Source organism: Anabrus simplex, chromosome 5, assembly GCF_040414725.1.
Source record: "Anabrus simplex isolate iqAnaSimp1 chromosome 5, ASM4041472v1, whole genome shotgun sequence".
NCBI classification, from domain to species: Eukaryota; Metazoa; Arthropoda; class Insecta; order Orthoptera; family Tettigoniidae; genus Anabrus; species Anabrus simplex.
The window spans coordinates 197,982,509-197,996,849 of record NC_090269.1 but is presented as its reverse complement, the minus strand read 5'-3'; the positions used below and the strand labels follow the sequence as shown (position 1 = coordinate 197,996,849).

At 38.1% G+C, this 14,341-nt stretch overlaps 1 protein-coding gene across 2 annotated transcripts in view; it reads left to right on the top strand.

Moving 5' to 3' along the window:
• Positions 1-14,341, top strand: part of Cap-D2 (CAP-D2 condensin subunit) — a 410,800-nt gene that overhangs the window by 153,447 nt on the left and 243,012 nt on the right. The gene's annotated exons all lie outside the window — the stretch shown is intronic.

Genomic DNA, 14,341 nt, shown 5'->3' with positions numbered 1-14,341 from the left:
GGTCTGCGTATTTACTGCACCATACATTGTCTGCTTATTGCTTTAATCCATAATTCTCTAGTTGGCTCTTAGCAAGGGAATTCATGGAAACTAGTTCCAGGAACTTTATTTCTAGAGCCTTGTTTACAAAACGGAACGCAGCAGTACACCAATGTAATATGATTGACATATTTTAACAATACCTTTTTCCCATTTGGTCAGTGTGAGAATTAAGCCGGAAGTGTCAGGTTCCAAGTCATTCTCAATTTACAAGAGTTTACCCGTTTCACATCGGATGGTAAAATTATATTCTGCGACGTTTGCAGCAAGAGGTGAGTGAAACTTGCTTTATATTTCCCCACAACGAATTATTATCAATTTAGCAAAACCAACATGGTGTTTTAAATAATGTATATTATGATACGTAGAACTGCAGCTGCCTAAAAATATTGTAGACCCTATTGGAGAGTGTTTTAGGCAGCTAAAATAACATTTTAGCACCTAAAAATCCGAGGTCTAGTAATCACTATATCAACAAACACAAACACCAATTCCCGAGACAGATGAATTAATTAGACGTGATTATAATCACCTATTCGGCCTGCAATCGAATCCGGGAACTTCTGAACCGAAGGCCTCAACGCTGACCATTCACTCAAGGATTCGGACAAAACAAAATCATTATTGAGTTTCATTGTTTATATCAGTATTAACATTCAACTTTCGTAGTAAACGTCACCAGTAAGCATACAATGTGCAGAAATTCCGTCAACCGAGATGTTCATGTGAGGTTGAATTGCAGCGCCTCTAGCGGCAAATATAGCATCCACAGGGCGGACAGCTATGAGTGGCTATTGGGCAGGCTTTGTATTCCTTGTAGGCTAAGTTCAGACAAAGCTCTGTTTTAGGTTAATGGGAGTGTTAATACACACAACTGTCATTTATATAGCAATTGAGGCTTTCATGGCTGGCGCTATAAATCATATCAGTGTTTTCCAGGCTTGTAGACTGTTGTCCGGGAGCATGTGATGGTCCTTACGTTTTACCGAACTCTGCCTTCGGCATTGTCAAGGGTTGCAGGAATTTCATTTTTTTGTCCGTATTGAAGATCTACTTGTGATAAAAATTCTTATAATTTTGTTGTATACCACCTATTCAATATAATAATAAGGTAATAAGAATTTACATATTTATTAAATTGTTAATATGGTACATGTTTCGCTCCTTTTTGTGAGCATCATCAGCCAATTACATTTTTTTAAGGTTATATAAGATTGTGAATCTATTCTGTTTTATTGTCAAGGGTTCTGACTGACTTGTATAGCAGCAAAGCTCTCAGTGGAATGAAGTGGTGTTGTAATTCCGCCTCATTATATAGTGCAGGCTTCGGTGCGCTGCTTGCCTGTTGGTCCGCCATTTGGGGGGGGGAGGGGGTGGTTGCTGATTGGCTGTTCTTTGGTCAAGGCTTGAAGCGTTAAGGAGCCCGATGTACATCGACCTGCCTTGGCGGAGACAGGCAACTGATCACCCGTTGCTTTTTCTGTTCTGCCTCGGCCATTGTGTCCTTCAGGATTTAAGGCTTTCAGGACTGGAAACCAGGCTTTTTTTACCCGTTCAGATACCTCCTTAACGATGAAGCTTTTGGTGTGCTTCAGGATTTCAGTGGCTTCCCTCAGTAGTCGGGTGTGTTAAGACACAGTGGTTCTCAGTATTTTGGTTTCACTGTACTGTATGTCATGGCCTGCTAGCAGCGAGTGTTCAGCGTCTGATGATCTGTCTGCTTGTCCCAGCTGGCTATGTCTGTTGTGCTCCTCCAATCGTGTGGCGATGCTGCATTTTGTTGTGGCTATGTACACCTGGCCACAGCTGCATGGAATCGGTACATTGATGGAATCTTATGAGACTGATGTGGTGATTGGAGTGGAATCGTGGTTGAAAGAAGAGGTGGGTAATAGAGAAGTATTTCCAGAAGGGTACACAGTCTATCGTAGAGACCGAGGAGATAAAAAGGGAGCAGGGGTGTTTATTCTGGTGAAGGAAACTTACTGTTCACATGAATGGTTTACCGATGAAAGGGATGAAATATTAGGGATAAAATTAGTTTGTGATGATATGAAGGAGGTGGGAATTATAGGAACATACAGGCCTGGAAGAGAGGAAAGAGACATGGAAATCTTTGAGAAAATAATAGATTATACTCGTAAAAACAATAATAATGATATGGTAATAATTTGGGGAGATCTAAATTTGCCTGAAGTTGAATGGAATGGAGCTGTAAGTGAAGCCCATGAACAGAAACTGGCAAATAAGTTAATTTGGGAGGGAGGATTTACACAAGTAGTACAAGAACCGACTCGTCTCAATAACTTACTAGATGTATTCTTGGTTAAACCATGGGAAATTGTTGATAAAACTGAGGTAATTGAAGGAATAGGAGACCATAAGGCTGTAATAATGGATGTAGGACTCGTACCAAAAAGGCTTAATAAGAGGGTTACACAAGACAAGAAATTGTACAGAAAAACTAAAGTTGATGAAGTTGGGACTTACCTTAAATCACAATTCAGTTGTTGGATAAGTGAAGGGAGTAACGTGGATACGGGCTAAATTTAAAGGAATCATTTGGGAAGGAGAGAAGAGATTTGTACCTGTTAAGAAGGGTAAAATGACCTCAGACCCTGTTTATTATACAAGGGAAATAAGAAAATTAAAAAGAAAATGTAGAATAGTAAACAGGAAAATCAAAGAGGGTAGGGAGAGTAGAGAAACTAGAAAACAGCTAATGAGGGAACTGAATAGAGTGAAAAAGGAAGCAAAAGAGAATTATATGAATGGCATACTTCAAGAGGGTAATGCCCACAAAGGGAAATGGAAAAAGCTGTATTCATATATCAGGAATCAAAAAGGAAAAGGAATCCAAATTCGTACAATGGTGGGAGAAGGGGGTGAACACTATTTAACAGATACTGAGAAAGCAAACCTATTTAGTAGGGAATTTAGAGATTCAGTAGATGATTGTCAAGAGTTGGAAACCAAAACAGAAGATAGAGAGGGAGAGAGACAGAGGGACAGAGGGAAACAAGAAGCTTCTCATTCACAAACGAAGATATTTTCAGAGAAATCCAACTGCTTCAGCAAGGAAAAGCAGCAGGAAGTGATCAAATTACTGGGGAGGTATTAAAGACAATGGGGTGGTACATAGTGCCTTATTTAAAATTTCTCTTTGACTGTGTCATAAATAATAGTGTAATACCAAAGGAATGGAAGGAATCTATAATAATACCAATTTATAAAGGAAAGGGTGATAAAAGGAAACCAGAGAACTACAGACCAATCAGCTTGACCAGTATAGTTTGTAAAATACTGGAAAGTTTAATATTGAAGTACATCAGAGGGATATGTGATGATAACAATTGGTTCATGAGGAGCCAGAATGGATTTAGAAAGAAATTTTCTTGTGAGGCACAACTGGTGGGATTTCAGCAGGACATATCAGATCAGTTGGATTCAGGAGGTCAGTTAGATTGCATAGCCATAGATCTTTCCAAAGCCTTTGATAGAGTGGAACATGGAATATTATTAAAGAAATTGGAGGGAATAGGATTGGACGTAAGGGTTACACGTTGGATAAAAACATTTCTAAATTCAAGGGTTCAGAAAGTCAAAGTAGGAAATAATGTATCTCAGGAAGAGAAAGTTTGGAAGGGAATTGCACAGGGTAGTATAATCGGTCCGTTACTTTTCTTAATATATGCAAATGATTTAGGGAACAATATAACATCAAAAATAAGATTGTATGCAGATGACATCATTGTTTATAGGGAAATAAACAACATTGAGGATTGTTCAGAATTACAAAGGGACCTTGACCGTATCCAAGAATGGGTTGAAGAAAATAATATGAAGGTTAGTGGAGGCAAATCAACTGTTACAACTTTTACAAACAGGAGCTTTAAAACTGAATTTGAATATACTTTGGATGAGGTAGTTATCCCAAAAGATGGCAAGTGCAAATATTTAGGTGTGAGATTTGAAAGTAATTTGCACTGGAAGGGTCATATTGATGAGATTGTTGGGAAAGCATACAGATCGTTACGTGTCATAATGAGGCTACGTAAAGGATGCAACAAAGAATTAAAAGAAAAAGTTTCTTGAGTATGGTTCGTCCATTATTGGAATATGCAAACAGTGTTTGGGATCCTCACCAAGAATACCTAATAAAAGAAATAGATAGTGTGCAGAGGAAAGCAGCAAGATTTGTAACAGGGGATTTCAGGAGAAAGAGTAGTGTATCAGAAATGTTAAAGGAACTTGGGTGGGAAACTTTAAGTAAGAGAAGGGAGAAAACTAGACTTATAGGATTATATAGAGCCTATACAGGAGAAGAAGCATGGGGAGATATCCGTGAGAGGCTTCAGTTGGAAAATAATTATATCGGCAGGACTGACCACAAATATAAAATTAGAAGGAATTTTAGCAGAAGCGATTGGCGTAAATTTTCATTCATTGGGAAGGGTGTGAAGGAGTGGAACAGTTTACCAGGGGTAGTGTTTGATCCTTTTCCAAAATCTGTACAGATATTCAAGAAGAGAATAAACAGCAACAGAGAAAATAAATGAAGTGTTAGAGGGCATTCGACCAGTGCAGGTTATTGTAAATAAAAAAAATGTGTGTGAATAAATTAATTCCATCCCCTGGTCTAAGGAGTTTGGACAGCCAAAGTAGGGGACTGCCTGTAGGGGTGAAGTACAGTGGGGACTTCGAGGGCCCTGGGACCGCTACGGTAGCTGTGAAGGCCCTTCAGGAACTCTGAAAAGTGGTGGCAAAAGTGGCTCTGGTTAAGACGCAGCAGGTCTTTATGCTACTTAGGATCCAGAACGGGGGGAAAAAAAAAAATAAAAAAATAAATTAGTAAATAAATAAATGCAATGTAAATATTAATCTTATACCAGTTGTATAGTATCATTGAAGTAATTCCACATACTGTATATCAGTTGACTATATTTATAAGTAGTACAGGAAATATTATAAGTAGAATTTTGTAAATAATATAAATTTATTAAGGATGAGCTGTGTGTTTAATAGAAAACATTGTTAGCGTAAATTGTATAATATTGTATTATAGGAAAATTTTCTTCTCTTGTTAATTTAATATTTAGTGCTTGACAATAATGTATTTTAGTGTACCATTTGCCACCGAGGTAGACACCTCATTTGCAAATAAAGAGATTTTGATTTGATTTTTTTGATATAGACTGTTATGCCTTTCAGCGTTCAGTCTGCAAGCCTCTGTGAATTTACTAAATGTCGCCACAATCCTTGGTTTGCAACTAGTATTGTGGCCTCATTTAGTTCTATACCTCTTATCTTCAAATTGTTAGAAACTGTGTCTAACCATCGTCGTCTTGGTCTACCTGTATTTCTCTTACCCTCCATAACAGAGTCCATTATTCTCCAAGGTAACCTATCGTCCTCGATTCGCCTCACATGACCCCACCACCGAAGCCGGTTTATGCGTACAGCTTCATCCATCGAGTTCATTCCTAAATTAGCCTTTATCTCCTCATTCTGAGTACCCTCCTGCCATTGTTCCCACCTATTTGTACCAGCAATCATTTTTGCTACTTTCATGTCTGTTACTTCTAACTTATGAATAAGATATGCTGAGTCCACCCAGCTTTCACTCCCGTAAAGCGAAGTTGGTCTGAAAAAAGACCGATGTAAGGATAGTTTTGTCTGGGAGCTGACTTCCTTCTTACAGAATACTGCTGATCGCAGCTGCGAGCTCACTGCATTAGCTTTACAACACATTGATTCAATCTCACTTACTATATTACCATCCTGGGAGAACACACAACGTAAATACTTGAAATTATCAACCTGTTCTAGCTTTGTATCACCAATCTGACATTTCAATTCTGTTGAATTTCTTTCCTACTGACATAAATTTAGTCTTCGAGAGGTTAATTTTCATACTATACTCATTACACCTATTTTCAAGTTCCAAGCTTTCGGCACAATCTGCCATTAAGACCAAGTCGTCAGCATAGGCCAGACTGCTTACTACATTTCCACCTAACTGAATCCCTCCCTGCCATTTTATACCTTTCAGCAGATGATCCATGTAATCTACGAACAGCAAAGGTGAAAGATTACAGCCTTGTTTAACCCCTGTAAGTACCCTGAACCAAGAACTCATTCTACCATCAATTCTCACTGAAGCCCAATTGTCAATATAAATGCCTTTGGTAGATTTTAATAATCTACCTCTAATTCCATAGTCCCCCAATATAGCGAACATCTTTTCTCTCGGTACCCTGTCATATGCTTTCTCTAGATCTACGATACATAAACACAACTACCTATTCCTCTCGTAGCATTTTTCAATTACCTGGCACATACTGAAAATCCCTATATAGGTCCCAAAGTTTGAGAACATTTTCAGGTTCTTCGTAACCACACATTATGGCAAATAATGTGACTCAAGTGCGAATTGCTTCAAATAAAATCTTCTTCTTGGCCTTTTTCCAGTGTGTGCGCGCGCGTTTTGTATTCAGGAATCATTCAAGGCAAATATTTTCGCACTGCAAGTTATGTGGTTAAGCTTATTTTTAATATGTGTAACTTGCCTTCTCAACGATGCATGTGTTTCTACATTCGTCCCTGTTTTTATCTCCTCGTAAGATGTGTATTATTTAATGCAACACCTTTTATTAAAAAACTGGGTTATATGAAGGAGTTATATCATGTTCAAAATCATGCTTTCACGTCTCTGCACAATATTTAAAATAAAAATTTTACCGTTGGTCTTTAGAGCTATTGTTGAGAGTGAAGGAGATTTTCCTGTTGTGTATGTTTATCAGGAACTCAAGGGAGACTTCATTAGTTGGTCGGAACATAGAAAAAATGAGGAACTCTTCTCAGAAGAACTCTTAAGGTTTCACTTTACACTGTCCTGCCTGCTGGCTCTCCAGAAATGTGTGCGCGTGTGTTTTTTTATATTCAGGAATCATTCAAGAAGAACACTTTCGCACTGCAAGATATGTGGTTAAGGTTATTTTTAATATGTATAACTTTTGTTTTCTCAATGATTCATTTGTTTCTACATTCGTCCCTGTTTTTATCTCCTTATAAGATGTGTATTGTTTAATGTAACGCCTTGTGTAATATAAATGCCTACATCTTGCCTATTTCCCACATTTTGGCTGATGATGACGCAAACACAGCGTCGAAACTAGTTCCAAGTGCAAATACATGTTATAAATAAATATAACATTTTTGTATTGAAAAGGTGGTCCGTTTTATGTTTTTCCTAACATCCTTTCTCAGTTCAATACGGACAAAATGAAATTCCTATGTTTAAATTTTTCCAATTGCCTCGGGTTGCCCAGTTTTATGGCTGAATGCCTATCCTGACACCAAATGTATGTGAAGGGTTGAACACGCTGTTGCGTGTATCTGACGTGGTTTGTAGTATGATGTGTTTCATGCAAGTCAAGATGTGTATAGACGAATACAGGCACCCAGACCCCGAACTAGAGATATTAACAAGATTAGTGTGAAATCCTTGACCTGGCTGGGAATCAAACCCTCTCAACTGAAAGCTATAATGGTGACCACCCAGCCAAGGAACCACACCTGCTTCAAATAAAGTACCATACTAAATTTTTATTTCCTTGCAGAAGTCCTTGTGTTTACATGCTTCTAGAATGGCACCCCATTCATTGTCTTTATACTCTCTAAACATTAGGCTCCCTTCTCCCTCATTACCTACATTCACCAAAAATATCATTCTGTATCCTTCATACCAACTACTGGCATGTTCCTCATTGTCAGCATTTTCCCATTCTGTTCTTTTATCGTACACATAATAATTCGGTACACATGTGTATGTGTGAATGCTTGCTTTGATTAAAATATTCAAACCAAGCAGTTGGCATGGTGTGTTTTGAATAAGCTGTTGATCACCTGGTGTACCAGTCCTGCGTGAAAAATTGTGTGTTATTGAAGTAAATGCGCTGGTAATTTGATTACTATTTCTCCAACACAGTGAACTCCTTGATTCTCCACTTCACTTCCAGAGCACTAACGTATCTACCCTTGGTGAGCATTAAAATTTCATCATGATCGAGTTTGTGTTACTTTCGTTATTTTCCAGCTTATTGGATGTGGCATAATGCCTTTTGTAGACGTATTGTAGAGACATTTGTCAGTTTTTCTCTAAATTGCACTTACACAGGTAAGTCTTACGGCGACAATGGGGGTAGGAAAGGACCAGGAGTGGGAAGGAAGTGGCCGTGGCCGCAATGCGGTACAGCTCCCGCATTTGCATGGTGTGAAAATGGGAAATCACGAAAAACCATCCTCAGGGCTTCCGACAGTGGGGTTCAAACCCACTATCTCCTGAACGCAAGTTAGAGGCATTTGATACTTCTAAGAGAGGTGTGAACTTCTATATTGATATTTGCATTGAAATTCTTTAGTAACTGTGGATTATACCATACCACCCATCCATTGTCAGTGTCTAACTTTTCCAGCTTTAACAGGAGTTGTATATTATCTACTGTGCATGGGATATACATTATTGTGTGCTTCATAATTTCTCAGAACTTCTTTGGGAAGTTTTTACTATATGCACCTTTCTTAATGCCTAGCAAACTCTGATTAGTTACACCATGTTTTGTTACAATCACATACCTGCCAACTTTCCCGATTTAGGCGGGAGACTCCCGATTTTCAACATTTTTTCCCGCCTCCCGATTATTCTATTATTTCTCCCTATTTTAGCTTATTTTTTGGTGAACTTCAAACATTTATTTTCAAATCCCGCCGTTTCAGCTTTTTTACGCCAGTGGCTGGAAGTCCTTCACTCATTGGCCGCTTTCAAACGAAACATCGACGTTCATGAATGCGAGAAATGTTCGCGAATGTACGATGTTTATTGAAACCTTTATATCGTGACGCGTGTATCGATTGTCAATCTCTCGTTCTCGCGTTCTATGTTGTGTTCGTTCACATCAGTCTAGTCGATTCCATTCTCTTTGGTCGATTCTAGAGACTCGTCGCTAGATATTGAGTTTCTTAGTAATTTAGTGACAGAATTTCAATGATAACTACTATAACTACTAGTGACTTTTCTAGAGATTTTACGAGCCATTTGGAGACAATTCAGACTCATTTTTATTTATCTCAATATAAACAAAACAAGAGTTTTGTCCGTACATTGCTCAGAATTTAAAAAGAATGATATTTGCGTACCGGTTGCGACCATCCATAGTAACAAGGGGATATGCACGTTTTAATTTTCCGTAATTTCTGTCTGTCTGTCTGTACGTACGTGCGTACACACGCTCATCACGAGAAAACGGCTGAAGTGAATTTAATGAAAATCGGTATATAATGTCAGGGAATAAGTCGCTGCAATCTAGGCCATAAATAATTTATTCACGCTGAGTGAAATGGTAGTTTAGGGGAAGGCCTAAAATTTAATTCTCAAATATTTATGTTATTATTGGCCCTATCGATAAATACTACATAACTACAGTTATATATTATAAAATTTCCTATCATTTACGTCTTATACATTTTTTTTTTTCTAGGGGCTTTACGTCGCACCGACACAGATAGGTCTTATGGCGACGTTGGGATAGGAAAGGCCTAGGAGTTGGAAGGAAGTGGCCGTGGCCTTAATTAAGGTACAGCCCCAGCATTTGCCTGGTGTGAAAATGGGAAACCACGGAAAACCATTTTCAGGGCTGCCGATAGTGGGATTCGAACCTACTATCTCCCGGATGCAAGCTCACAGCCGCGCGCCTCTACGCGCACGACCAACTCGCCCGGTTTATACATTTTTACCGTACCGGCTATGATGATAGAGATATTCATGGATTCGGATTTTTTTGCTAAGTCCATATCAGCGCCGGGGAACGTGAAAATGGGTGAACATAATTTTATGTAAAGTCGTGGAATAAGGAACTACAGTCTACGCTATAAATAATTTTATTCACTCCGCTCAAAATGGTAGTTTAGGGGAAGGTGCCAAAAATTTAATTTTTAATTACCTATCTTACTGGTCATATTGAAAAGTACTACATAACAAAAGTTACAGAGAATACAATTTCCGATTATTTATGTGTTATTAAGTTTTACCATACCGACTATAATAATATTGGTGGTGATGGTGATTAAATTGTGAAGATAATTATAAGAATGAGAAAAAAGTCATGAAGGAACAATTGCTTAAACAACACAAGAGATTGTCATGAAAGAAAGGAGTATTCACTTGACATTAGATGCTCTAAATCACAGATTTGGAAGAAAACTAAGTGTGAAGGCCTCCAATATAGAAAGCTCATAAAATTGATCAGTAATAACATTACATTGACCATTGTTTGTTGTGATGTGCTTTGTGTATTCTGCTGCCATTTATCTCTGATAGATAAGATTACTGCTGCGTATTGAGTATAAGAGCCTGCCTGAATATTGGCGGGAAGTAGCTGGGGAGTGGGGAGTTAGATCTCTCTCTTCTTTAGCGTGCCATTCCTCTGGTTCATAAATTTTCTGATACTACTGGTACGTGTCAGTCTTTCTTGGGAGTCGAACCAAGGAATAGTTTTGTGTTGTGGTGGTCAGTAGCACTGAGTTCAAACCTGTGTGTGGAGCTGAGTGAGGTGAAGGAGCATAGTGTGCGAGCGAAAGTGAAAGTAGCCTGTTAATAAGAATTATTGCCCGTCCAGATAGACAAACTAATTGGCTGCCCGCTGTGAGGAAGACAGAGACATGTTAATAGACAGCAGTTAGTGGAGTCTGGTCATTCATGGTTGAATAGAATTGTACGTGTATGTATTTACTGGTTCATCCTAGAATTAAATTAGATCTGTAAAACGAACTGTTTTGTTTGTAAGTGTGATAAAATTCATTCTTATTTTTGATATGTTAAAAAGTCTGTTCAATGTAAATAAACACATGTTTTCACATTTCTTATGTATAAAACTTTTAAAGTCATGTGGGGAATGTTATAAGAAATACAGATATATCTTAAAAATGACAGACTGTTGAAATCATATTTGTACAAAAGTTTGATGACCATATGGAAACGTTACATAAAGATAAAATGGAGACAGCATAAGATGTGTTATTTTAAGAAGGTACTAGTAAAAGGAAACAAGAAAAGGATACTAAACAGTAATTGTGTACTTGCTCCCCATTGGCCTCAGATTCCTGTACGCTGCTGCTTGCTGAGCTGACACTGAACTGGCTGGTCGCTTGATCGCTGCGGAAGCACTGGTGATGATGCAGTGTTGGGGAGGGCAAAGGTGGAGTGTTAGGGGCTGGGAGGGTGAAGGAAACAGGTGTAATTTGTTCAGTAGATGGAATATTGCTATACTGTTTATTGTTGATTTTTAATAATTTATTCTGTTGATCTTTAATGTTAATGTGTTTGTTTACTTTGAACAGACCTTTTAACATATCAAAAATGGAACATGAATTTTATCATACATTAGGCTAGTATTAAGTGCATAATTGTGTAACCTTTTTCAATGTATCAATGATCTGTAGCTGAGGATGGTCACAACCAACTGTCTTACATGAGCAATTTTTAATGATTGTTTCAATTTTTTGATTGTGACATAACTTACAGTATTTTAGTATAAATAATAAGATGTGATAGAATGAATAGATGTTTACAGCGATTTGTTTGCTAGTATGGTGGTCATATTTCAATGAAGAGTGGTGGTGGAGTGTGAGGGGCTGGGAGGGTGAAGGAAACAGGTGTAATTTGTTCAGTAGATGGAATATTGCTAATCTGTTTATTGTTACATACATACATACATACATACATTATCATTATAGACTGTTATACCTTTCAGCGTTCAGTCTGCAAGCCTCTGAGAATTTACTAAACGACGCCACAATCCTCGATTTGCAACTAGTGTTGTGGCCTCATTTAGTTCTATACCTCTTATCTTTAAATCGTTAGAAACAGAGTCTAACCATCGTCGTCTTGGTCTCCCTCTACTTCTCTTACCCTCCATAACAGAGTCCATTATTCTCCTAGGTAACCTATCCTTCTCCATTCGCCTCACATGACCCCACCACCGAAGCCGGTTTATGCGTACAGCTTCATCCATCGAGTTCATTCCTAAATTAGCCTTTATCTCCTCATTCCGAGTACCCTCCTGCCATTGTTCCCACCTGTTTGTACCAGCAATCATTCTTGCTACTTTCATGTCTGTTACTTCTAACTTATGAATAAGATATCCTGAGTCCACCCAGCTTTCGCTCCCGTAAAGCAAAGTTGGTCTGAAAACAGACCGATGTAAAGATAGTTTCGTTTGGGAGCTGACTTCCTTCTTACAGAATACTGCTGATCGCAACTGCGAGCTCACTGCATTAGCTTTACTACACCTTGATTCAATCTCACTTACTATATTACCATCCTGGGAAAAAACACAGCCTAAATACTTGAAATTATCGACCTGTTCTAGCTTTCTATCACCAATCTGACATTCAATTCTGTTGAATTTCTTACCTACTGACATCAATTTAGTCTTTGAGAGGCTAATTTTCATACCATACTCATTGCACCTATTTTCAAGTTCTAAGACGTTAGACTGCAGGCTTTCGGCACAGTCTGCCATTAAAACCAAGTCGTCAGCATAGGCCAAACTATTTACTACATTTCCACCTAACTGAATCCCTCCCTGCCATTTTATACCTTTCAGCATATGATTCATGTAAACTATAAACAGCGAAGGTGAAAGATTACAGCCTTGTCTAACTCCTGTAAGTACCCTGAACCAAGAACTCATTCTACCATCAACTCTTACTGAAGCCCAATTGTCAACATAAATGCCTTTGATTTTAATAATCTACCTTTAATTCCATAGTCCCCCAGTATAGCGAACATCTTTTCCCTCGGTACCCTGTCATATGCTTTCTCTAGATCTACGAAACATAAACACAACTGCCTATTCCTCTCGTAGCATTTTTCAATTACCTGGCGCATACTGAAAATCTGATCCTGACAGTTTCTCTGTGGTCTGAAACCACACTGGTTTTCATCCAACTTCCTCTCAACGACTGATCGCACCCTCCCTTCCAAGATGTCAGTGAATAATTTGCCTGGTATACTAATCAGTGAGATACCTCGATAGTTATTGCAATCCTTCCTGTTCCCTTGCTTATAGATAGGTGCAATTACTACTTTTGTCCAATCTGAAGGTACCTTACCAACACTCCACGCTAATTTTACTACTCTATGAAGCCATTTCATCCCTGCCTTCCCACTATACTTCACCATTTCAGGTCTAATTTCATCTATTCCTGCTGCCTTATGACAATGGAGTTTATTTACTATCCTTTCCACTTCCTCAAGCATAATTTCACTAACATCATTTTCCTCCTCCCCATGAGCTTGGCTGTTTGCAACAACACCATGATGATTTCCTTTTACATTGAGATGATGTTCAAAATATTCCCTCCACCTCTCCAGTGTTTCCCTGGGATCTATTATGAGTTCACCTGAATTACTCAAAACACTGTTCATTTCCTTTTTCCCTCCCTTCCTATGATGCTTTATTACTGTCCAGAAAGGTTTCCCTGCTGCTTGACCTAGCCTTTCCAGGTTATTACCAAAATCTTCCCATGGCTTCTTTTTGGATTCAACAACTATTTGTTTCGCTCTGTTTCATCTACGTACAAATCCCTGTCTGCCTCGGCCCTTGTTTGGAGGCATTTCTGATAAGCCTTCTTTTTACGTTTACAGGCTGCTCTCACTTCATCATTCCACCAAGATGTTCGCCTTTTCCCATTGTTTATTGTTGATTTTTAATAATTTATTCTGTTGATCATTAATGTTAATGTGTTTGTTTACTTTGAACAGACCTTTTAACATATCAAGTATGGGACATGAATTTTATCATACATTAGGCTAGTATTAAGTGCATAATTGTGTAACCTTTTTCAATGTAACAATGATCTGTAGCTGAGGATGGTCACAACCAACTGAAACATGTCTTACATGAGCAATTTTTAATGAGTGTTTCAATTTTTTGATTGTGACATACAGTATTTTAGTATTAATAATAAGAATTATGGGATAGAATGAATAGATGTTCACAGCGATTTGTTTGTTAGTATGGCGGTCATATTTCAATGAAGATGATCTGAGGATGCACATGGAGTGCATTTTATAAGCAATATAAAATAATTTCCCTGACTTTTTAATAAATTAAGGATGTTTTATGGTATTACTTATTTGAGTTAGAAGATTTTGGTGCAAACTGCACCTTCCTACTCCTAGTTCAGAAGTTATCTTGGTGAAAGGTACACATTAGCATATGTATATAGATGATGATGA